The sequence below is a fragment of the Balearica regulorum genome, chromosome 2 (assembly GCF_011004875.1).
Source record: "Balearica regulorum gibbericeps isolate bBalReg1 chromosome 2, bBalReg1.pri, whole genome shotgun sequence".
Lineage (NCBI taxonomy): Eukaryota > Metazoa > Chordata > Aves > Gruiformes > Gruidae > Balearica > Balearica regulorum.
In genome coordinates, this window is record NC_046185.1 from 156,332,681 (window position 1) to 156,355,790 (window position 23,110).

A 23,110-nucleotide genomic window follows, 5' to 3' on the forward strand; every position below is an offset into this window, starting at 1 on the left:
ATGACAGAGAATTCATCCTGGCTTACAGTGAAGGGGAAAAGGAGTTTATTAGATTGCGCCATCTTTACAAGCACTGCTGATGGCCTGGTAGGAGTCTCCCCAGAGGAGCAGGAGGACGTACTCTGAAGTATAAAGTGACGCCGTTTGCTCCAATGCCACAAATACTCCTGTATGAGTGTGACTGCAATGCACGTACTAGCAATTTAGGAAGTCCCTGTTGCAGGCCAGTTCTGACACATATTCCTTTGGGAATCCAGAGTGCTCCAGCACAGCTGGCAGCTGGATGCATTTCAGATCTTCCTTGCAAACCATCTGGGTGCGGTGCAGCCCTAGGCACCCATTGTGTGCAGCTGTAGGGGAGTCAATAGCTGGAGTTCACACGCTGTTCCAGCAGATGTTTCCACAAGCTGCTTCCCTCTGTGTGAATGTACTGATGTCTAACATCCTTGGCTGGGCTTGGCTGTGCAAAGGCCCAGCAGGTTTCCAGCTATTGGCCTAGTCGTGCTTTACTAAGAGTCACACTCTGTTTCGTCTTAGACCACAACATAAAAAGAAATGGGCCCTTATTTGGGTAATGTTTTATTCGTGACCCAACAGGGTTTGGTGATGGAGTATGACAGAGTGGTCTGTTTGCAGCAGGGTCTTCCTGACTCTGGCTCAGACTGAAAACATTCCCGACATTTGGAGGGGACACAGTGTGGGACCATCACATCTCTGCCCAAGACACCTTCTCGCACACTGGTCCATCACTCCGACTCCATCGGACTTCTCATATTTATGGATGTTGTTGCCATTTATCTAGATCTGCAGATGTTAACTGTCAAATACTGAAGGTGAACAAGACAGATGGAAAAGAGTGGAGCAAATCAAACGTTTTTAGGAGCTAGTAGAGAAGCCTGGTCTGCCTGATCTCAATATGCACTGCCTTTGAGAAAGTGATACACAGCTTTGAGAGCTGTGCTGCAGAAGTTTTGACATTCTTAAAAATAGAATAGAGATGATATAATAATTAAAATACAATCATTTAAAATTGTCCTATTCAACAAATTAACAGTCTTTCATGGCTGGAAGATAGTTATCTTAAGTAATTACCCTGTTATCCTAGTGACAGACTGATGGTGACCTTTATACTGCAAGCGAATTATGCAAATTGGTATTTTCATTAAACATTAAATAACTCCCTTGGGAGGAAAAAATGTTACTTACTGTTCATTGGCTATTAAAGTCTAACGATATGATTTACCACAACTTTGTTTTCCACCTCCAAGGGCGCCGGAGGAGAAGTGATTAAAGCTTGGTTTGGAATTTGAGGCTTAGACATGTGTAGACAGGTCAAATGAAGTAAAAAAAAAAAAAAACAAAAAAAACCCCCACAAACAAATCCCGTGTTAAAAGTGTGTGTTCTCTGACAGAGAAATGCCAGTAAAATGCCTCCAGTTCCACACTTTCTAGTCCCCTGAGCATCTCAAAGCCAAGAGGCAGCCCAGCCTTCCCATTAACTTAGCCTACTTCTCACCACCCATCCTTACTTCATACCAACTTATTGGCAAGCCCCAAACTTTAAACCACGGCTAGTTCTTTGGCTTTCAGCAGTTCACGTGGACCACACAGGCTCTCAAAACCAGCCGTGTGCCACTCAGGCTGAATCAGGCTCAGACACAACAAAATGTTGATAAGTAAAGCCTACGGGAAAATTAAATTCACCTGATGGACAGATGCAACAGGAATGCTGGAGACCACGCTTCCAGCACAGTGGGAGTGACAAAAGTTTACAGAGTTATGTCAAAAGTCATTAGGAATAAGGTCAATAATACAGGCTTTAGGAATAAGAATTACTCTATTTTTAATGATTCCTGGTGCACAAAATGGCCCTCGGTAACAGCACAAGCTATACAGAAAGTGAAGCAGACTTTTTCAGTGGTACAGCAGACAGGCTAGGTCTCCTACAGATTTCTAAAGTTTAAACATCTTTTTGGAAAGTTCTGCCATTGCATTAAAAGTAGGAATGCACTTTATTAAAGGTATCCCGACATCCATACTGAGAAAAGCAAGAGTACGGAGGCTTCCAGGAAGCACCATGAAGTACACTGTAACTGCATTCCGAAAGAGCCGGCTTACTCCTGCCAGCACCAATCTTGGGATGTGTGGGACCCTAGTGCAGTGCTTCGCATGAAAAAACAAAATATTCCCTCCATATTCTTTGGTGTTTTGTGCTGAAGATAAACCAGTATACAGATTTCCCTGAAATGTTTCCATGAATACAGTAATGGTCTCATCCGAAATGAGAGAATCTGGGTGCCTGTGTGTATGTGCAATGTATATTAACACTAGAAAGTTAATTTAATTTGCTTTTAAAAATACTAAAGTATAAGATCAACGGTCTGAATAGCGGATGCTTTAGAAAGCATTGTCAACTGTTAATCACTTTTTATTTTGAAACAGCAAAGTTTCCTGGCCCATTAAACTACATTTAATATGTCCTTTAAATAAATAATCACACACACATTATTTTAATTATTTAACACCTCTCTAATGGGCTGTAGGAAAATTCCAGTTTTTAAAATTTTGTGACAGTTAGTACAACCCACTATTAAAAAAGTTTATTTTAAATGTACCAGGCTGTTAGTACAGCATTATTGTTGTGTGCAGCCCCCTTAAAAGACTGAGCTGCACCCTCATCCATTGAACTGAAGGGAGAAATACTGAAGCCTTGGTCACCAAAAGCTTATTTATATTAGAGTGGGATCCAGTCTGCTTAATTTAGGGAAGTTCTTACAGACACTACATCTCTGAAAAATCGTTAGCCATCTAAGTTAATCTAAATTATCACTTCTTTTCCTTTTAGAGCCAATGGAGAGAGATAATTGCCCGATGGTGATTAGGGAACTGTGTTAGGAGAAGAGGAAAATCTGGTGTTCTGGTCTTTGCCCCCAGAGCAGGGCACCCCAGGTCTCCCTCAGCCTGATGGAGTGGTCCAGATGCAAGAAAAGGTCACCATCACTGTGACATTCAAGTGCCTGTTCTGAAGACAAAAAGTAATGGAGAAGGCACCATTTTCGTTGGGTAATCTCTTCTAATCTTATTTGCATGTGTTGTTAAAATAGTATTCGTTGCTAATAAAGCTTTAACTTATAGCTTTTCTTCTGTGTTATTCTTGTCTCTGCTAGATAAAACAGCTCGTAGTTTCCAGTGTTTTTTTCCTCTGATAATGCTTATATACTGTAATCAAGTCTTCTCTCAAAGTAGGGATCAACTAAACAGATCCCTGTAAATCTCAGTATACTGAAATAGCTTGTAAGGCAGGAACAAATGATGCACCAGAATCTCATGTTTGTCTCACAAAGAAAAAAGACAAAAAGTAAAAGTGAGCTTTTCCCACATTTTCCAGTTTATTCAGAATTAAGAAAAGTATTATGATTATTATTATTATTGTTATTACCACCACCACTACTATTATAATTGTTGTTGTTAAGCATATAGACTGGTAGTTTCTTGATTGATCCTGTCACCCAGAACTGCAATAGCTCATTCCAGAATAAACATATTCTAGAAAATATTATTCAGTCTGTAAATGCTAGAAAGTAGTCTTAAAATAGAAATATGCATTTTCCAAATAAATGTTAGTTCATGATGTTTTCATGTAATTATATTGTACTTTAAAGAAGTAAGATTGCTTTCTCCTAAATAACCTCATTTAACTTCTGCTTTCAGGCAAAGCTGTATTAATTCTTTGTTGTTATTATGTGTCCAAAATTCTTAATATTAATAAAGATTCCCATCAGTGCTTGGCACTTTGTCACAATACAGAGTCTGTCTAAACCTAAACTCCTAAAACCAGAAAAAGAAAGGAGAATATTCCTACCAGGGCTACCATTGTTCCCACCAGACAGGTAATAACCTCTTGCCCGCTGAGGTGGCACAAAACAAGCAGAGGGGACCTACGCAATGGCCGCTGGGTTCTGCTAACAGCAGCCAAGTTTCAGGTAGTTCATTAGCAGGGAAATGAGCTGGCCCATGGAACCGGCCACTGTACCTACGATACTCCATCCATTTCCAGAGTGCATGAGGCACATCTCTATCCTTCCATTTCATGTTGTAGGAGGCTCCTTTTGGATGTTTGGCTCCAAGATCCAAGCAATCTATTGTTCAGGTTCAAGAGAGAGAATTAATTTTAATTTAAGTAATTTTAACTTAAATTTCTACAGTGTAAATGTCTTTTTGGAACCTTCTGACATTGCATTAAAAGAAATCTCACTAGGAATGTATCTTATTAAAGATATCCCAACACCTGTACTGAGAAAAGCAAGAGTTCTCAGGCTTCTGGAAGCACCGTGAACTACACACAATGAGGGAGCTACAGCAATTGCACTTGAGTAACAATTGATTTAAGTAATTTTAACTTAAATCTACAGGTGGGCTGTGCTTTTACCTGGAAGTGAGGTAAAGGATTAATTAGGCAGAGCTAAGGTAAAAACATTTGCCTTGCATGGTAGCATACCTCATGTATGACCCATGGTCTTCATCCACTCCATGAAGGGATGCCCTGCAGACAGACAACTGGAAGGAGCATCACGTGCTGAGACAAGGCTCGTGGTGGGTTCATGGTCAGAGCTTCCCTGCTGCGAGCCCCACACAACCTTCCCACTTCTGTTTTCCACTCAGGCCTGTCCCCACCTCCTACTCCCCTTAAGTACACCAATTTGACCAAAATGGCTGGGGTTCCAAATACCACTTTTTTGTGAAACACTTTCCATTTTTTAAAGGATAGGATTTCATGGGATGTTACATCCAACAACGCCAGCAAGATGGAGCAGGCCTGGAAGCAGGTTCCTCGGCTTGGCCTGGTGATGATCATATGAGTGGCTGTATTAATATAACCTGGTAGCAAAAAGTGCCAAAGACCTGGCCACGTGCTTGGTAAAAGCTGAGGATTGCAGAGGAGAAACAAATAAATACAAAAATGAAACCAGGAAAAGGCCAGAAAGGCAGTATTCCTCACGTGGTCTGAACTCTTCAGATGCCAGCTACTGGAAGAGGTGCTGGCTAGTGGGAATCTCCTCTTTCTCCACAGTGGCTTTATCTGGGACAGCAGTTCAGTCATCAGTGTTGGGTATTCCCTCTTTCTCACCAGCAGTGATAGCCTCTAGGGATCCAAACATCCAGCCATGGAGCATCTGCTACACTCTGGAACAAGGCAGCCACCCTAGCTCACAATGCCACCAAACCATTCTAGGACAGCTGGACCACCTTACCATCCCTACGGCACACACTGCTGTGCTTGGCCTTCTTACAGATAGGCTTTTCAGTGTTTCAGGTCCCTTTGGTGTCTCTGCTAAAACATCAGTGTGGAAATGGGATACAGGCTGTGTCACTACATATACTGCCGCTGGGGAAACTGCTAGAGAATGGCTTTTCCTCACAAAACCAGTAGGCCCAGTACCTCCACCCAGCTCCAGTTTGGATGACAGTAAAAAGAACAAGGCAAACCCAAACAATGTATAAATGAGCTACCGTGAACATGACTCTGACCTGTGGCCCTGGTTAGGCAACTACATGTTTTGAGCAAATGCAATCTGACAGCAGGGCTTTATCCCAGATCAACATTCATGTAGTGGAGCGCTTCTGTATTTTTTTGACCCAGTGCTGGGATCCTGCAAGCTAGAAGTACCAACCACCGCCTCGCAGAGAACAATTATTTACAGTGAAGAAGCCACTGAAGAAATCCTGAAACTTGCTCTGCTGCAGATGAAAAAGCAAAATCCCTTCTGCTCACCCCAGGAGACATCCAGGGCTTGATTCAGTTGCCTAAACACAAGTACGTTGTGCCGTTGGAGACACCACCGGACACCTGAGATATTCACATAGATATGACACAGAACCTATGACAGATACATGTCCTGCTGAAGTGACATCCGAAGGGCAGGTCAGATACACTAGGTTATCCCAAAAGGCACTGATTATATCCACCTGATGGACTGATGAATTGTCAAACACCTAGTTTGCCTAGTCACTTGCCAGTCAGCTCCCTGAATTGTGTTGACTAGGGGGCATGATTCAGTTACTGTTGTGTAAATATCTGGAGCCCTCTGAGACACTCTGGAATAGCTGCCTCGAGTTACTGATCCAGACGAGTCTAGTTTTTCTATGGACTCTAGAAATGTTGGTCGGAAGGGACCTCCAGAGATCATCTGGTCCTGCCTGAACATCCCAAGCGTGGCCACTGTCTCCTGTGAAGCTGAGAGAGGAAGAGCAACAATTATCCTACAACACTACTTCTCCCTGGAGAAATGGTATAACAGCACAACCTCTAGCAGACAGCCTGTGAAATGCTTCGTAAGTCTCTTAGAATAGACGTTCTACGTAACTCTTTTAGAACACACATGGACGTTATATGTTGCCTGAACCTTTTTTGATGTGGTAAAACCAGCTTATGCATAGCAAATACAGCTATCTAAGCTACATGTAAACACTGCACCTACAGCAACCATAAACCTCGCAAACTGCTATCCTCCTTTCAGCTTTGCTAGAAAGATTAGGGATTTATTCCATGCTATTTTCTTGCCACACCTATCACCACCCCCTGGAGATCAATGACATGAACCCCATACACTGCCGGAAATCTCTAGGTCACCTGTACTGTCATAAAGGATAACAGTTGGTGCTGCAGAGGCCCAAGAAGATAAAAATGGCCACAAAGGTCAGGCGAAGATCCATCTGGTGCAGTATTTAATTTCTGATATGTGGCCAAAAGTGGATGGCTAGGGAAAAATTTCCAGAATATAGAAAAATAATAAATAGTGGTATTTTCTCAGAATAAATGCCCAGTCTGCCATTGCTGGTGGCCCGGGAACTTCCTGAGCCAGACGAGAATTTTTTCACTTAATACTAGCACATTACTCTTTATGGCCAGTTTACACTTAAATCCATGCACGTGTAGATACCTCTGAACCAGGTTGGTCAGAACTGAAAAGTGTGGTCTTGCAAGTCCCTGCCAAACTACTCCAAGCAATCTCTTCATCTTTCTAGACATACATTGAACCAGGGAGCATACACAGATGTTACGGTTCAAAGCGCTAGGAAAAATGCAAGCAGTGGCACGTTCTTTGAACCCTACTTCATATCTACTTAATGTACATTCACAGATATTGAGACCAGAATAAATCCCTAGATCATCTGTTTTCCACTCTAAAAAATAACAGTATCCAATAAGTATATCCAATTATTGCACCTATTATTTGGAGTGTGGAGTCAGCTTGCAGATTATAACCCTTTAATGTAGATTTTTACACCTGAGCTGAGTATCTAAATTCCTACTACAGTCATTGCCAATGCAGCTAGTACATTCCAGGAGTCTGGGAGCTCTTCAGCTCACTCTGATGTAGAGACCTACATCTGCTGAGCTGAGCAGCTCTCCTGGCCCCACTGGAGACAGGGACGACATTGCCACTACCAGGAATGAGAGCTCAGAAAACTAGCCCACGTTTGGCAGTCTTGACCTCCAAGGTGAACCAGACTCCTTACGATTGATAAAATCAGCTCCCAGAATGACATCTGAAACTGTCTGGAAGTTTATGTGGTTTTATGACTGGGTATCATGTCAGCCTGAAGTTTCAAACTCTACAGTTATTAACTTTTGAAAGACTGCTTTCCAAAAGGGTCAGTGAGTCATATCACTAGCTGATAGAAATGCCAATCAACAGGGATCAGCTGTAGAATAATTAGATGCAGAATGTGAGCATTAGGTATGCACAGAAGTTACAAAACCCAAGAGGATAGTGCAAAATCAGTTCCTAGGGAGATGAATCTCTAGAAACCCCTGGTCAAATTACCCCAAATGTGGATCCCTTTCCTCTACTTTCACAACAGGTAACAGTTTTCAATATAATTCAAATGAGCTTATATATTTTTAAGTATTTGGAGCCTTAAATAGGCATTCAACTTTACTGTAACACAGAATCACTCAATTGAAAATTATTTGATGACTACATCTGGGAAATGTATATATTTTAGTGGCTGATAACATCTGCAGTCACCTAGCAACATATTTGTGACAGTGACCTGGTAAATTGTCAAATTGCATTTTTAACTGTTTAGCCACTGGGCTGAGTAGGTTTTTCCCATTTCAGTCAGACCCGATATTAGATTGCATGTACAGGGAAAAAAAAAAGGAATTAGGCATATAAATGCACTGAGAGTGAATATTCTAATATTAGCAAAGGCATTGTGATTTCAGAAAAGTATTCCTGTGATTCCAAGAAAGTAATGCTGAGAAGTTTTTCCCATCTTCCTTTTTTCTCATTCACAGCCAAAAATGAATACAGCCATGGATCTGCAATCACCTCACCACAGAATAGCTCGCATTTGCCTTGGTAGCTTAAACTATGTCAGGTATATTGATTGTCTGACTTTCAGGCTATTAAGAACACAATAAATCTATTAGAAGACAGACTTCAGTTTTGCGTATATTTTCTGTGCCTTAGAGAACAGTATTTATTGCTAGTATTTTAGCTAAATATTAGCATAAAGCATATTAGCATGTAACGAGATATTAATAGATAACTATTAATATATATGGATACAGTGTGTGGCTCTTTTTGCATGCCTTTATGCTGCATCCTTTCAACCTTTTCATATTACATATAGAATAAATTAAACTATATACTAATCCTGGAAACAGGCATATGAAAAATTCACAAGTTATCCTTCCTTCCGAGCCTTAGCTAATAGCAGGTCTGTGCCTTTCACCTGAAACACAGAGAAATGACCTTTCAGGTCATATACAACATGACTTTCAGCTTTTTATGGCCTGTGAGTTTGTTTCTTTATAGCCTTGCTACAGCGAGCTCAGCAGCAGCAGAGATAAAACTTCCACAAGCACATTGTTTCTCTGACGTGCTGACAATACACAGTGTTTGACGCACGGTTTCAGTTCAGCTTATATACAGATATACCACTGAACACATATGCCCACCAGCTTGCTAGGTAGGGTGGGATTCAGCTCTCCCCAGCTAGACACCAACGTTGGTCAGCCAACTCGTGCTTTGTGGTCTACTGCCAAAATACTGCCAGTATTGATTAAACTCCCATTGACCAGAGGGAGTTAAGACACCTGTGGGGTCTTTAGCAAAAGGAGAAGAATAATGAATGTTGAATCATGCATGAATAATGAAATCATATCCCTCCCCTGGTCTCTTTTAGGTTTTATACAATATTCAAAAGGCAAATGTCCCTTCCAGGTCAATATCTTAGGGGACTGTCAAACCACAAGTTCCAAGCTGGCTCAATGCACATTTCAATCCACTGCAATTTGTGCATGAATGTTCACTCCTTGTTGGAAAAGAAGTCACCCATGAAAAATTGTGAATGAACATGTAGAGACTGCAAGCTGAAAAACTACCCCAAAAATCTCGCTCACTGTGTAGTGCCAGTGAACGTAAAGCAGAGGTGGGGACCTGAGATGTTCTAGAAAACCCTTGTGAGAAATTTGGATGGACCTTCCCAGAATATCTCAATGAGGATTTGGATTATTAAAAAAAAAAAAAAGTTTTCTAGTAAATGGCAGATAATTCCATTGGCTAAAACTCTCCTCTCACAATATAATTGATCCAGTGCCTGTATTTTCCAGACTTAGAAAGATCAGGTTTAATTTTGGTTAAGTCTTGTATTGCATGTAAAAAGGTATAAATGGGGATGAGTACACTGAATCTGTGCACAGGAGTCAGGGCCTAATTAAGGCTTTAGGTGGGTATTAGATGGGAGATCGCACCACTCATTAATAAAAAGACAGCACACAGTTTGGATATATCCCAATTAATTAGTGTTACTCTACATTTCATTACATACCGTCTCCTACAAACCTGCATTCATGAATGGAAAAAGCTTGTCCTGAAAGTAGTCACTACTTAATACCCCTATCATTTCTCTTTACAACCATGCTGTTGCTGTAATGCCCATAAAACTACCTGACAGCTGATGTCATCTGATTGATGCTCATTACATTAATTACAAGTGTCTCACCAGTGTCTTCTGCTTCCCTGCGATCAGCTGGGCCACGGTCTTTTGTCTCTGGAAGTTCTTTGGGGAAGGAACTAACTTCTGGGAAAAATATCCTGTCTTGCGCAACAGGACCTTGACCTTTGACTGAAATCGCTGGGCACTGCGGCTTATTGTGTAAGAACACAAACAGCCTGCATACACCTGGGCAAAGCCTTCTGGTAAGAGAGAACGTAGAAAAGAGCTCCCTCCTCTCTGTCTGAAACCACCCACGTTAAGAACAAACCATAAAGGATCTATGAACATGCAAGACTTGTGCTGATGCTGTTCCTTGACATTTTTGGCTGAATTTATCAAAAAGACAGGAAATCTTTACCCAATAAAGTTAAAATTCACCTAGAAGAGAGGCTTATTGCCCTTCTCCAAAATGCAGAAATCAGTTAGGAGGATATTCCACGCAAATCCTCTTCAGTTTTGGTGCTTCCTGTCCACATATCTTGATCTTTCTAGCAATCACCTCTCCCACTTACTCCCTCCCTGCCCCACCCCGCACATTCCCTCCTCCAGTATTGCTTATATACTTTCAGGTGTATGTGTATATAAACTATGGCGACTTTTGCCCACCCACTTGCTGAAACCTCCATGAGGACTCCTCGGGATCTCCTTGCAACCAGCACAACGCAAGGGCTTCCAGCCTTCCACCCCCAGCAGCAGCAGGCCTGGGCCGCAGCTCTTCAGGACAGTCACACCCCAGCACGATTCATAAAAGGCCGTTTTGGTGTGCTGCCATAACGCCAGCGGGCCACGAGCGAGGGGGCTGCCCCTGCGCTCGGAGCACGCCGGCTTGCACAACCTGGTTGCACGTCAGAAGCTTTGCAGAAGTGACAGGTGACATCCCGCAGGGTCATGACTCCAAAAGGACACAGCACCAAACACCACCACAGTTATTAGGTGCTAATACTACCTGTAGCGCTAGTAGTGCTACCTGTAATACCAGTCATATGTCCTACTCAGCAGTGCTGAGTGCGGCCCTGCTCTGAGACACCTGGATGGCACGGTTCCTCCCTCTTGCACTGCTCTGTGGGGACACACAAACTGTCTTTCCCTCCAACCCTTCCTGCTTCCTTACCAGCAACATTCCTCCCTTTCTTTAATACACAGGAGGAATCAGAGGAGCTCAAAATAGTCCTGGTCAGGATGACTGATGGATTTGAGTCCCCACACAAGGAAAAGGAGAGGGTCAGAAACCGAGCAGTTTCTCCTGTCCCCTGTGACATCCTGTGCTATGGCTTCCATGATGAAGTCTCCAAGGAACAGACTCTGTGTCTCAGCAAGATGCGATTAGCTGATGAGTGGAGGGTTTGGTAAGGAAAGAGAGCTTTCCATCAATGCCCCCAGCCCCAAAGGCTTACTAGCACTTAGCACTATTAGCATCCCCATAATTAAAGACGTATGGCCATAGAGCTGCAAGAGCAGCAGCAACCATGTGGTGCTACCGAGTTCAACCGAAAAGCAGGATGAGCACGGGCACAGTGACAATGGAACGATGTTCCAGCTCTTCAGAGCATGAACAGAGCTAGTGCATGGCTGCACAAAATACGTGCCCAAAGTGTGCTCCTGGTTCAGTTCTGCAGAGGATTTTATATGTCTGTCTACGTGAACTGGAGCAAAACCTTAGCCAAAAAAACCCACAGAACCAAACCTTCCCAAACTCTGAGAGGTCCAGATGAATTTGCCCAGCCCAGAAACCCCAAATCCAATCTTTTGTGAATTTTGGATCTCAAGGTCAAGTCAGAGCTGTACTTCATGGCTTGGTCCCATCTTTAATATACAGAGAAAAAAATATGTCAGCCCTTAAAGCAATTCTTTTTTGTCTTGCATGACTGCCTTTCTGATTTCAGGACTTCAGTGATGACTAAAGACATGGTTGTTACTGACTTGACCTCTCCCAGCGGAGGCATCTTCTTACCTACATGTTTCTTTGGGAGGCAATTATTTTCTTCCTGCTTCTGAGGTTTGCAATTTTGGAGCTAGTGCTTTCTTTCAAGCTCCCACAACCCTCTCAGAAACCTCTCCAGGTAAAAGCAAATGTTATCTCAAAGGGGTACTGAGGCTTTTATTGCATCCTGACTTCACTTCTGTAATTCGTTATTTGCTGATCTGCCTGCCATTTCCCTGAGGCATTTGCAGCTCACATTGAACTTCACTGTTGAAACCTGGATTTTTGAGCATTTTGCTTCTTTCCTGAGAGAACTTCTCTGACTTCTTCCTGGTAAAGTGGTGGTTTCAGGCTGAAATTAGTTTTCTACTTATCAGCTTTCAACAGGTCATTTCCACTTCTCATCATTTCATTTTCCTGTTACTTCATTTGCTGTGTCTAGTCTAGTACTGATGACAGCCTTCTCCTCCTCAGTTGCTTGTCATCTCTTCTTTCAGAATCAGTTTTACTGGTGAACATGTAGAAGACTGCCAAAGCCCCATACTGTGAGCAGGCCCCACAGCGACTGAGCACCCTCAACTACTGGTTCTGGTTACCCAACGTAGAGCCTGGTAGAGGGGGATTGACCAGGACTGGGTCCACCCTCTTCTTCAATTCTTCTGACAGGTTCTTCCTCCCTTTTCCCTCCTTTCTACCTTTGTCAGTGGTGAACTTCACACTATACAAAAGCCAAGCACATGGCTTATTTGCCACACAGCTGGCATGAGGGACAATTTCTGCTTCGGTTCTCTCCAAAGGCATAGATACATATAACAGACTGTGAAAGGCATAAATGCTAAGAAGTCCATCATATGGATTCTCTAGCAATAGCTGGAGAATCCGAGAAGCCTCATATGGGGACACAATACTTGCATAAGTGTAGCTGGTTTGTTGCACACTGAGATTTGCCACAAGCTAATGAGCAAAGTTTAGAAATCCCTTTAAAAGACTGCAGGTTTCTGTGTGAGCTACACACCTGAAGTCAAAGTCTGCCCTCAGTTCCACCTCCTTTGTGCAGGTCCTCTCAAACTGCAAAGGGAAAAGAGCACTTATTTTGGTTTGTCTAGGGGAACAGTCACAAAACTGGTGTTGCCTGCCTCAGCCCCTCAGCCACTCTGAGAAGGTGAGTGTATTTGGTGGTGACCCTTGGCTGGTCACCACCTCCCAGTCAGTGACCAAGGTTGTTCTGAAACTTCCTCTACTCGGCTCCTAGGGGTGAATGGTGATGGGAAATCAGCTGTGCCCTACTTTTTGAGCGTGCTGAATTCATTTCAGCAGTGCTCATGGATGATTTAGCTTCTGGAAGGCATTCAAACAGCCCAGATATGTCCGCTCTCGCACGTCTCCACCTGAGAAGCAGAGTAACTCCACTGACATGGAGCCAGACCCACACTACGCCTGTTGAACAACTTGGGGCACGTGAGCTTGCCCACCACAACACAGCAGGATGTCCCCAGCCAGTGGCACTGGCGCTGGGCATGCGTTCCAGAGTGCTGAATGGGGTATAAAACCTAGACAGTGGAAGGGAGTGGGAAATCCCAGGATGCCATTCCTTAAGCAGGCATATCCACACCACTCTTCAAAGAGGCCTGAAGGGTTTCTAGCTGCTGCCCAGAAATGGAGCCCAGGGTAGTTAGACCGGCCATCTGCTCCAACTTGCTAGAATGCTAAATATGAGCATTTGGAAACCACAACAATTTGCTTCTAACCCTACAGGCATCTGCTTCCGAAGCACAGATCAAAACCACCTGGACCATTGATTGTGCCTCCCCAGTGCAAACACATTCGGCACTTTCTTCACGCTTGGTTGTGCCTTCACACATGTGGACGCCCACACTCTCCCTCAGGATTGCACAAGCATCTACCTCTGCCTGCTTCGTTTTGCCTCCACCTCCTGATAAATCTTGCCCGCCTCTCCCTTTCCTCGCAGAATCCCAGACATCTGATTTCATTCCTCCCGTCTGGTCCTTGTTGCCAGCACCGCTGAGTTCTGCCTTTTCCCATACTTGCTCCACAATTACAGGGACAGCCTGTCCACGGAGACTGCACCGAGCCCATCTCCGGATCACAGACATACAGGCACAAGCAGGGGCTTCTCTTCTGCTGCTCCCTAAGAGAAGTGAGGACCGCAGCATACCACAAGCATCTACCCTGGCATGCCCTGACAGCCAAGCGGAGAAACTATGCGAGACAATCATTCTGCACCAGGGGGTTGGCAGGATTCCCTTAGCTGGATTTCCAGATTTTGTAACATTTGGATGGCTAAGTGAAGACAGTGAAAGTCTGATTTCAAAAGCTGGCTAGACTCCACAGGAAAACACTTTTAAAATTAAAGCTTTTTAACCGCGTTTTCACATTTCAATAGCTTCTGTATCGGTAGCAGCTGGGTTTAGCATCTATCTCCTGACTAGGTTTGAATAAACAGAATGCTCACTGATCAGTCCACTTTCCATCTTCACATGGAAGCAAATACAACAATGAATGGTAAAAGGTACATACAAAAGCTTTGGGCACTTTGTCTTGATGGCAGCAATGAGAGAATCCATTTTAATTAAAATTTTCAATTTTTAGCACTTAGGCATAACATTTAAAAAAATACGTATGTCAGATCTGGGTCTCACTTAAAGTCAGCTTTTCTACTAATTTCAATGAAATTAAAGTTTGATGCATTATCACTGGTGTACCACTATCTTCCAACTTGTATCTAGCATTGACATTGCTAATAATTTTATGGGGAATGTTATGATCTATAAAGGGATTTTTACATTCAACTTACTACCAGAATATGACATTTTAAAATGTTTCTAGCTGATGCATGTACAGATAAGATCTCAGAAGTGTGAACCCTCTGTATTTTAATGCAGAATATAAATAACAACGCAAGGCACTATTTTCATATTTTATTCCTTAACCCAGTCTTGGCCTATTTGGGGCTCCCATGCACAATTTTTTAAAGCCCATGTTTGTCAGAACAGCTGATCTTTGTTGAGAACAATTGTAATAATTATTCCAACACCTGGAAGTCATCATTCATTAGTTCAGACTTCGATTGATTTTCATTTTTGTTTCATGGATCCCTGATATAAACAGCTTCGATATTGGTAGTATCCTAAATTTTAGCCAGGTCTGCCATTCTCCCCCAGAACCAGGCGGTTCAAGAAGTCCGACAATCTTGCCCCCGGCTTCTCTTTTCCTTTTGTTGCTGGAAGCCATCTGCACAGCAGACATCTGCACTTGGTACCTAAAGGACCAGGTCATCCTTGTGTGCTCTGAGCCAGGCAAGACCCAGGCATGTATAATCGTAGAGCAGATTACTAATCACAGAATCACAGAATGGTTTGGGTTGAAAGGGACCTCAAAAACCATTTAGTTCCAACCCCCCTGCCATGGGCAGGGACACCCTCCACTAGACCAGGTTGCCCAAAGCCCCATCCAACCTGGCCTTGAACACTTCCAGGGAGGGAGGATCCACAGCTTCTCTGGGCAACCTGTTCCAGTGCCTCACCATCCTCATAGAGAAGAATTTCTTCCTTATATCTAAATCTCCCCTTCTTCAGCTTTAGGCCAGTCCCCCTTGTCCTGTCACTCCATGCCCTTGTAAACAGTCCCTCTCCTGCTTTCCTGTAGGCCCCTTTAGGTACTGGCAGGCTGCTATAAGGTCTCATTGGACCCAACACCAACAAAGAAAGAAGCAAGCAAACAAGAAATGCAGCCTAAGGAAGCCCCTTGTAATGCTGCAGATTTTACACCTGTTCATGTACCATCTGTTGGTCAGGGTTGTGCCTACAAGTACAGACTTGCATTTAATTTCAATGGGCCTGGAAAAGCAGAGCCGAGGGATAGTAAAGCAGCAGTGCAGAACACAGACATCATTTTTCGCAATGTGATTCAACTTGGTATCTTACTGCATTTATTCATTCATTCATTCATTCATTGTAAGGGGAATTTTTCAGCCGTCTTTTCCTTCCTGTCTGCAGTGTGAACCACAGTACCGTTCCCCAGGCATCTAACGAAAGCTATGCAGATCTCACCATGGACACCCATTTAAATAGACAAGTCACAGGACAGTTGCTATTTGTGTGCCTGAATGGAAGTCTATTGTGTTATTTTTTTTTGCTTCAGTGAAGCAGAACAAACCCTTCTTTTTCTTTGTTTATATGAGGTGAAAAAACATACTGGTACTGACTTTCAGATAAAAACTCTTAGCAGTCGTCAATTCCTGCTCACTTTGAGAACATGTGCGAATAGAGACAGTCAGTCCATTTGTCCTGCTCCTACACTTAGGCAACACACCTGTGATGATAAATACCCTTCTCATTTCCTTTGTCTGACTACACCTCATGCTGTAGTCCCTTGTGGTCACAAACTGTTTCTTTTCTCCATTTGCCTATATCTAGAAAAAACAGCAACTTTCAGGCTCTACCCAAATACCAACTTTTTACATAATATCATGCATGGAAGTGAAAATTTTTATAGTTGATGTATTGAATCAAACCTCAGAAGACCCCAGCCTTGTCTCAGAGGGCCTATGTCATCTTTAGCACATAACCTCTCTCTGCACTTTGAGTTTCTATCTGTATTTTTAATTTGTTTTGCCACAGTGTCCTTGTCAAAGACTAGATGCTCCTTGTGTTTGTGTTTGCGTTGCATAAACATAAAAGCAAAAGATAGTTCTTGCTGCAGTAAGTTCACATACTCAGAAGGAAACACTTTCTAAGAAAGTAAAATTAAGGAGAAGGAGAGGAGAAAATACGTGGAGATGTGTAATGTATTTTCAGTAACATCTGAGAAGAGGTATCCTTCTGCACAAGTCGGTGCACAATGCAAGGCCAGTGGTTCTCCACGTGAGCCAATTCTGCCCTGCCTCTCAGCATGACTGGTTAGCCTGCCTGGGATGACATCGGCATCACCAGACTGCTGCTGGGGCTAAGCCAGCTCAGGTGTCTTTATACAACCTGCGCTGGCTTTACTCACCTGTTCAGAGGAGGCAGATCTGAAGCCTACATTCTCACATGCAACTTCAGCTTGTCTTAAGACCTCTGATTTTTTAAAAGGAACTTAAAGCACTTTCACAATGCCAGCATCAATGAATTCTTTATATATTATCTTAAAAGCCACTAAGATAAGTCTTATATTGGGGCACATCTTAAAGGACACGAAAATTCACCTTGCAGATTAAGACACCTGGTGGGTATCCACACGTGAACTGGATGTACAAGCTCTCGTTAAAGTCAGCGAGTCCAGAGATCTGCCTGCTTCACCCCAAAGTAGACCTCTCGGCACACAAACCAGTTGGCTAAGCTTAGATGTCTAGTGCCCGCTTTGCCTGTGGTATCCAAGACATTTACACAGAACTGCCAAATATTAAACATGACCTTTCTCCTTCCGAAGTGGCAGTTGGAAGTTGGGGCCTATTCCAGGGCATCTCAAATGCCACTAGACAAATATATGTGGGCAACTGAATCAGTCAGCTGGATAATTCTCCAGGTTTCGCTGCCTGTGATGGGAGTTTGGATATATGTCACATATAGACATTTAATCCATGAGATAAATGCCACTCTGAATGTTACATAAGAAGAGGACTGCCCGACAATTTTTTTCCTTCCCAAAGGATGGGAAGTTTGGCTCCAAATTCCAAATCGGCTTCTCCCCAGAACATCTTTCCTCCCAGAGGACATCATGGGGCACACTCGACTCTTCCTGACTTTCCATACCTCCAAGCAATATCCAGCCTGCCTTTAGCCAATGCACTGACATGGTTCTGTATAATGTTAGAATTAATTTAACCATAATGCAAGCCGCTGGAAAGGAACAATGTTTATCCAGGACTCAGGCTTTCTCATTATTTACATAGTGTTTCTATTGCTCAGTGGTGCCAATCAGGGTAAGTATTTATTGCTGCAGGGTGTTTACTGCTCCATATCTGAATATAGCTTCTGCCCTGAAGAGCTTACAATTTAATTATAAAACAAGATGCCGGGAGTTTAAAAGAAGAGAGAAAGTTGACGAGCAAAAGAGGCAACAGTACTAGTCACAAAGTCAGAAGCAGCAAAATATTTTTTATCCCACTCTTTGTTTAGTTTTAAAATGTATATGCTTTTCAATTTAAAATTAAAAAAAACAAATCTTTATGCTTCATTTCTCTTTTTCCTCTTCCTGGTTCTCAATGCAACTTACATTTCCCAGTAGAAAGATTGCACTTCAAATAATTCTAACTTTTCTTTTAATCCTATTTAAGATTCTTTTTCATGTTTGTAACTTCCACCTACTTACATCCCATTGGTTCAGGCCTGCCTCTCACAAGCTTGGGGCTGGATTATCAGCAGGGACATACAAGGCCTTTCTTTCCCTGCTGGTCCGTGAAGGGAGGCAGTTCACCTTCATCCACTTTGCCTCAGTTCCTCTTAGTTTATTTGGCTCCCTGTGATCCAGCCTCCAGGCTGGACCATGTATCAACATGTAGGTTTCCTCCTGGCCTCTCAGCAAGACCTCCTCTGGATTTACCAGCGCTATTGGTCCTGCTGTGCCGTCTTGGGACACCACCCACCGTTACCCACACACTCCTCCCCACCGAGTTCCAGGTCACCTCGATCTGCCACCCAACTCACTTCAGAGGATGCAAGGACACACTTCCTCAGACACAAGATCACTTTTACCATTAATTTTAAAAGATAATTTGTGTTATCTCTGCAGGATACCCCCCACTTATTACTCAATTTGATGAAAATCAGAAACATATGACTACAAATATTATCCATATTACAGCAGACACTAAAATGTGCTACTACTGTGCAACCCATAGTAGAGGCATGCAAAAGGTATTAAAGGCAGCATTACGCTTTTATTAAAATCACTGTGTATTGAAAATCAGGGCTTAGATGTACACCACATGGTTTGCACAGTTCATGTCCTATTCACATTTCACAGCTGTACTCTCAGAGCTGTCCTCTCTCCAGACACATAAGAGGCACAGAAGGTTGGAGGGAAACACTTTGCTTCTGCGCCAGAAAGCTGGTTGCAAAGAAAACATCTCTTAGATGTGTAGGTCACACGGTATTTGTCTTACCTGGGCTCATCTTTTTGCTACAAGGCATTGGCCTTTGCCAAGAAGCATAGCAATAAGGCAGAATATTTTCTGATGCATATATTTGTCCAGTAAACACTGGACCACCTGCACATTTCACAGAAGCTACCAGATATGCTCCCAGCCCCACAGACCTAACTCAGAACTGACCTAGCTGTACTGAGGAGAGGAAAAACAGTATAAAGGTATTTTTCATGACTGGGTAGTTCTCATGGCGATTTTATCCATCTATAGTAATACCAAAAGGATGAACGATATGAAGTTTGTGTCCAAAGTCAGTGTTAGCTGACCATGCCAGTGACAACAATCATGGCTGCCTGCCACCAGGAGAGAAAAGCTATGTTATTTCCCTGATGCACTGAATTTTTCAATGTTGCATTTAGCTTAGTAAACAGCCAGCTGGTGCTTGCTATTCATGCTTCCTATTGTATAAACTGGTTTTGCTTTTGTTTTTAAAACAGATTTCTATTTCCTCTCTTACACTGAAGGGGAAGTTAGAATTGAGATTGCACAAAAACTCTGCATAAACGATACTGTCTTTATGTGTACCTTGAGGTGCAGCAATTTCAACACTGACCTAAGTATACCCAGTTTAGATGTCTAACATGTGTCAGTAGGTTACAGTGAGACATCTGTAGCAGTTACCATTCATGGGGGTTTCCTCCACTCCTTCTACGGGTCTTTCCACTCCCAAAGTCTGGCACTCATGATCTGCTCAAGGGTGGCCACAGCTCTCGGCCTGGTACACCCAGTTGTATTCATCTCAGTGTAGCTTTTCTGATTTATTGTAGTTCAATTTTGTTTTATCTTGATGCACTGGGCTGAAAACTGTAGTGATACAGAAACTCTCTCTCTCTCTTATAGGCAGATCAGACGTCCTTGTTTCATGGGCAGCAACAACTGTTAGGGCAGTCTGGGCATCCGTGTAGCTTCAGCTCCAGAGTTCATCCATCGCCACCAAGTGCTTGGCCCTGCTCAACCTGGGTATGATTTAAAGACCTGCATTTCTCAGCCTGGTTGATTCCATTAACTGCGCAGGAGCTACACATACTAATCAAACAGCGAACACTCCTTTCCACCTGCTTGGAGCCATGTACTCAAAGCATGACAGAGATTTAGCAGGGAGAAGTAAGGCATGGATTAAAAAAAGGACCAATCACTATGATTGAAAAAACCCCACAAGATCCTAGGAAGAGGAAAACTTCTAGACTGGAAGAAAGACAGCAAGTTTTCAAGTAAACCATCTGCCATTAAGTATTTCCATCACAACTTGGGAGAGGAGAGAGTTGGTGTTGGTGCCGGCATCACAGCTGAGTCAAGGAAGCACTAGGAAGACAGGAGGAATAAACTCTCACCCCCTGGCTCCTTAGAGATAGTTACTTTAGCAAGAGCTGTCTTCAAGAGTCTTGAAGGAGCCTGAGCTGAAGACTCTGTTGTAGATGAGGGAACAGATCAGTCAGAAGTTTTTATGAGAGCAACAGCAATTTATATAGGAAGATGCTTCCTCTGAAAAATGTCCCGAGGATCAAGGCCTTCCAGTTAGAAACATGTTTGAGATGCCAAGACCACTCTCTGAAGCTTACACTGAGAAGAAAGCATTATGACTTCTCAAATAAGATTTAACTGCATATCTTTCTGAGCATTAGGAAACAACAGGTGTGGAAACCCTCCCTCTTGAAATTAACTGGAATCTTCCTGCTGGCTGAAAACCAGAAATGAGTCCTCACGTCACGGAAAAGGGCTCTGCAACAGGGAAAAGGAGTCTTAAGGCTGCACAGAATAGCTCATATCAACAATTTCTAGGATTCAGCAGCATGAAGTGATTTTTTTACAGGTCTCCAGAGAGTAACCATCTTCTCCAACTGAGGGGAAAGAGCTGTGAAGAACAATCAGAGTATCAACAGCTAATGGTCTTTTCTCGTGGAATCATTGTTTCTTTCTCTGAGGGCCTGCCTGCTTTTGCAGAGCACAAGAGACAAGAACCTGATTAGAGTGTGTATATGTTATACTGCATGTGTAAATTATGGGCATAAAATATCTGAAGACAGGGCAGCAGAGGTTTCTTTAACATAGATAAACCTTAACTAAGTAGGATATATGACAATTCAGAAGTATTTACAAGCAAAGCTAGCCAAGTGCAAGACACAAAGTCACTGATCACAGCTCTGCCCCTCCAGCCCAGGTGACAAGGGTAGGGATCCTCGTAAAAAGGGGCTCAGAGACAACCAGCTCTGCTCTGTCCCTTTTTTCCCCCTTTTCTGTAGACTTATAGAGAACCTGGAGTTGGTTTATCAGAGAGCAGGCAGAGCCTAGTGGGCATCTCTGGACCAAAAAAAAAAATCTATCTTGAAGTACAAGTGCAACTGCAGGCAAAATTAATGGTAAAATTAATTAATTAAAGTATTCATGAATTATCTGTAGATTTTCAGGACTGGATATACCAATTACCATTGACTGCAGACCCTGCTTTCATGTGATGCATATTTGTGATGCATAAACTGCCACTATCTATTTTTATTTATATAGAATAGTACAGGTGATCTACAACAGAATTAGCTTTCAGACATTTCAACATGTGAAGAATGACTCTTTTTTTTTTTTCACTTATCTAATAACCACCTTGAGCTCTGCAGCTTCAGGAGCAGTAGGCCAATAATTCAAAAGGATATGTGAAAAGAAAGAAACCAAAAAGGCCTCCAGTCCTGACTGATGAATACAACAACAGGGGTTTTCCTGCCAGCTTTGCTGCTATCCTCCCTAATCACCTCTTCTAGCAAAAATACTTTTCACATCACCAAGAAAGATGTAACCTCATAATCCAGTCACAAGGTGTAAAACTCTCCAAAAAATCCCTTTTGTTGGATATGTTTAATTATAAGCAGTAGGGTGGATCAGTTCTTCAAGCTGTGAAAAAAAACATCAAGGCCAGGAACAATCAACTTAAGGATGCTGAAATCAAGTGGCAGGCACTGTACATACAGTACTTTGAAAAGGATACATGGTCGTCTTGTTCGGACTGCGCAGTTTTGGTGCATCTGAAGAAGAGTGCCTGGACCCAATTCTGCAATTCCACTGTTCTTGGCATGGTCTGGGCAGTCCCTTCTCAACCCCCCCAGCTGCCGGTGGTCTCAAGGACTATGACAGCAGCTGGGAATGACTAGCACTGAAAGGGTGTTTTGGATACACTCCTGTCTATCCTGAGCTGCAATAACCCTAAAAAGGAGTAGTGTCAAAGAGATCACTGCAGCTCACCATGCCCTTAGCAACTTCTGATAAAAGGACTGTCCAGCATGCTGACACTAACGCATCTCTCAGGCATTACAACTAACCCACAGTATTTCAAAGTATTTTTTAAATTAATACTAATACACCAGTTCATGGCATTTGAAATGCTAAACTCTGTCTGAATTTCTTGTATATTTACCACAGTCTTCACCAAGTGCAGGTTACACAAGAAATCTTGACTCTGAAGGGTGAAGGACTATGCACCTCTTCACTTCCTCTGTCAGTACAGTCTTGCCCGTCTGCTAACGAACCAGACTGCACTGTCACCATGCTGCAAGTATGACCTCTTAGAAATACCAAAGTCCAACCTTTACAGCTCTATTACAAACATCACACGAGCCCAGCCTCATAATCCATCCATAGCCCAAATTGATGGGAAAATTAAAAAAAAATCTCCTTCTGCCCTATACTGATTCAGATACTTGTGTGTAGATACAGGTGTGAGTAGGATGGACACCCAGCACAGACTTAACAACGTACCAATCATCTGAAAACATCCGCTTCTGTAAAAGACAAGATGAGGACTCCAATTTCCCTGTCCTTCAATACTGTACAGTCATTTATACAATGAGAATGGAATATCTCTATAACTAACACTACAGTTTCCAAGTTCAAATGAGCATTCAAGAAAAGTGAGCACAGAATCTGCTAACCCTTCATTACTAAGTTTTACCATTTCCAGATGTGTTTCTTTATCCATTGAGCAATATATGCCCATGAATAACTGCTAAAGGATCTTCATTATTGTTGTCATTGAACAGATACGCTTC

At 42.8% G+C, this 23,110-nt stretch overlaps 1 long non-coding RNA gene across 2 annotated transcripts in view; it reads right to left on the reverse strand.

The window, feature by feature from the left end:
- Positions 1 to 374: 374 nt before the first annotated feature.
- Positions 375 to 23,110, reverse strand: part of LOC142600618 (uncharacterized) — a 28,408-nt gene continuing 5,672 nt past the window's right edge. Inside the window, exons 2-4 of one of the 2 annotated variants that reach the window (XR_012834209.1) lie at positions 4,499 to 4,543; positions 4,034 to 4,139; positions 375 to 979 (exon numbers count right to left, since the gene is read on the reverse strand). This is a non-coding gene — a long non-coding RNA (uncharacterized LOC142600618). Of the gene's footprint in view, positions 980 to 3,435; positions 4,140 to 4,498; positions 4,544 to 23,110 lie in introns of those variants that run through there. The other variant, XR_012834208.1, reaches the window with a different exon arrangement.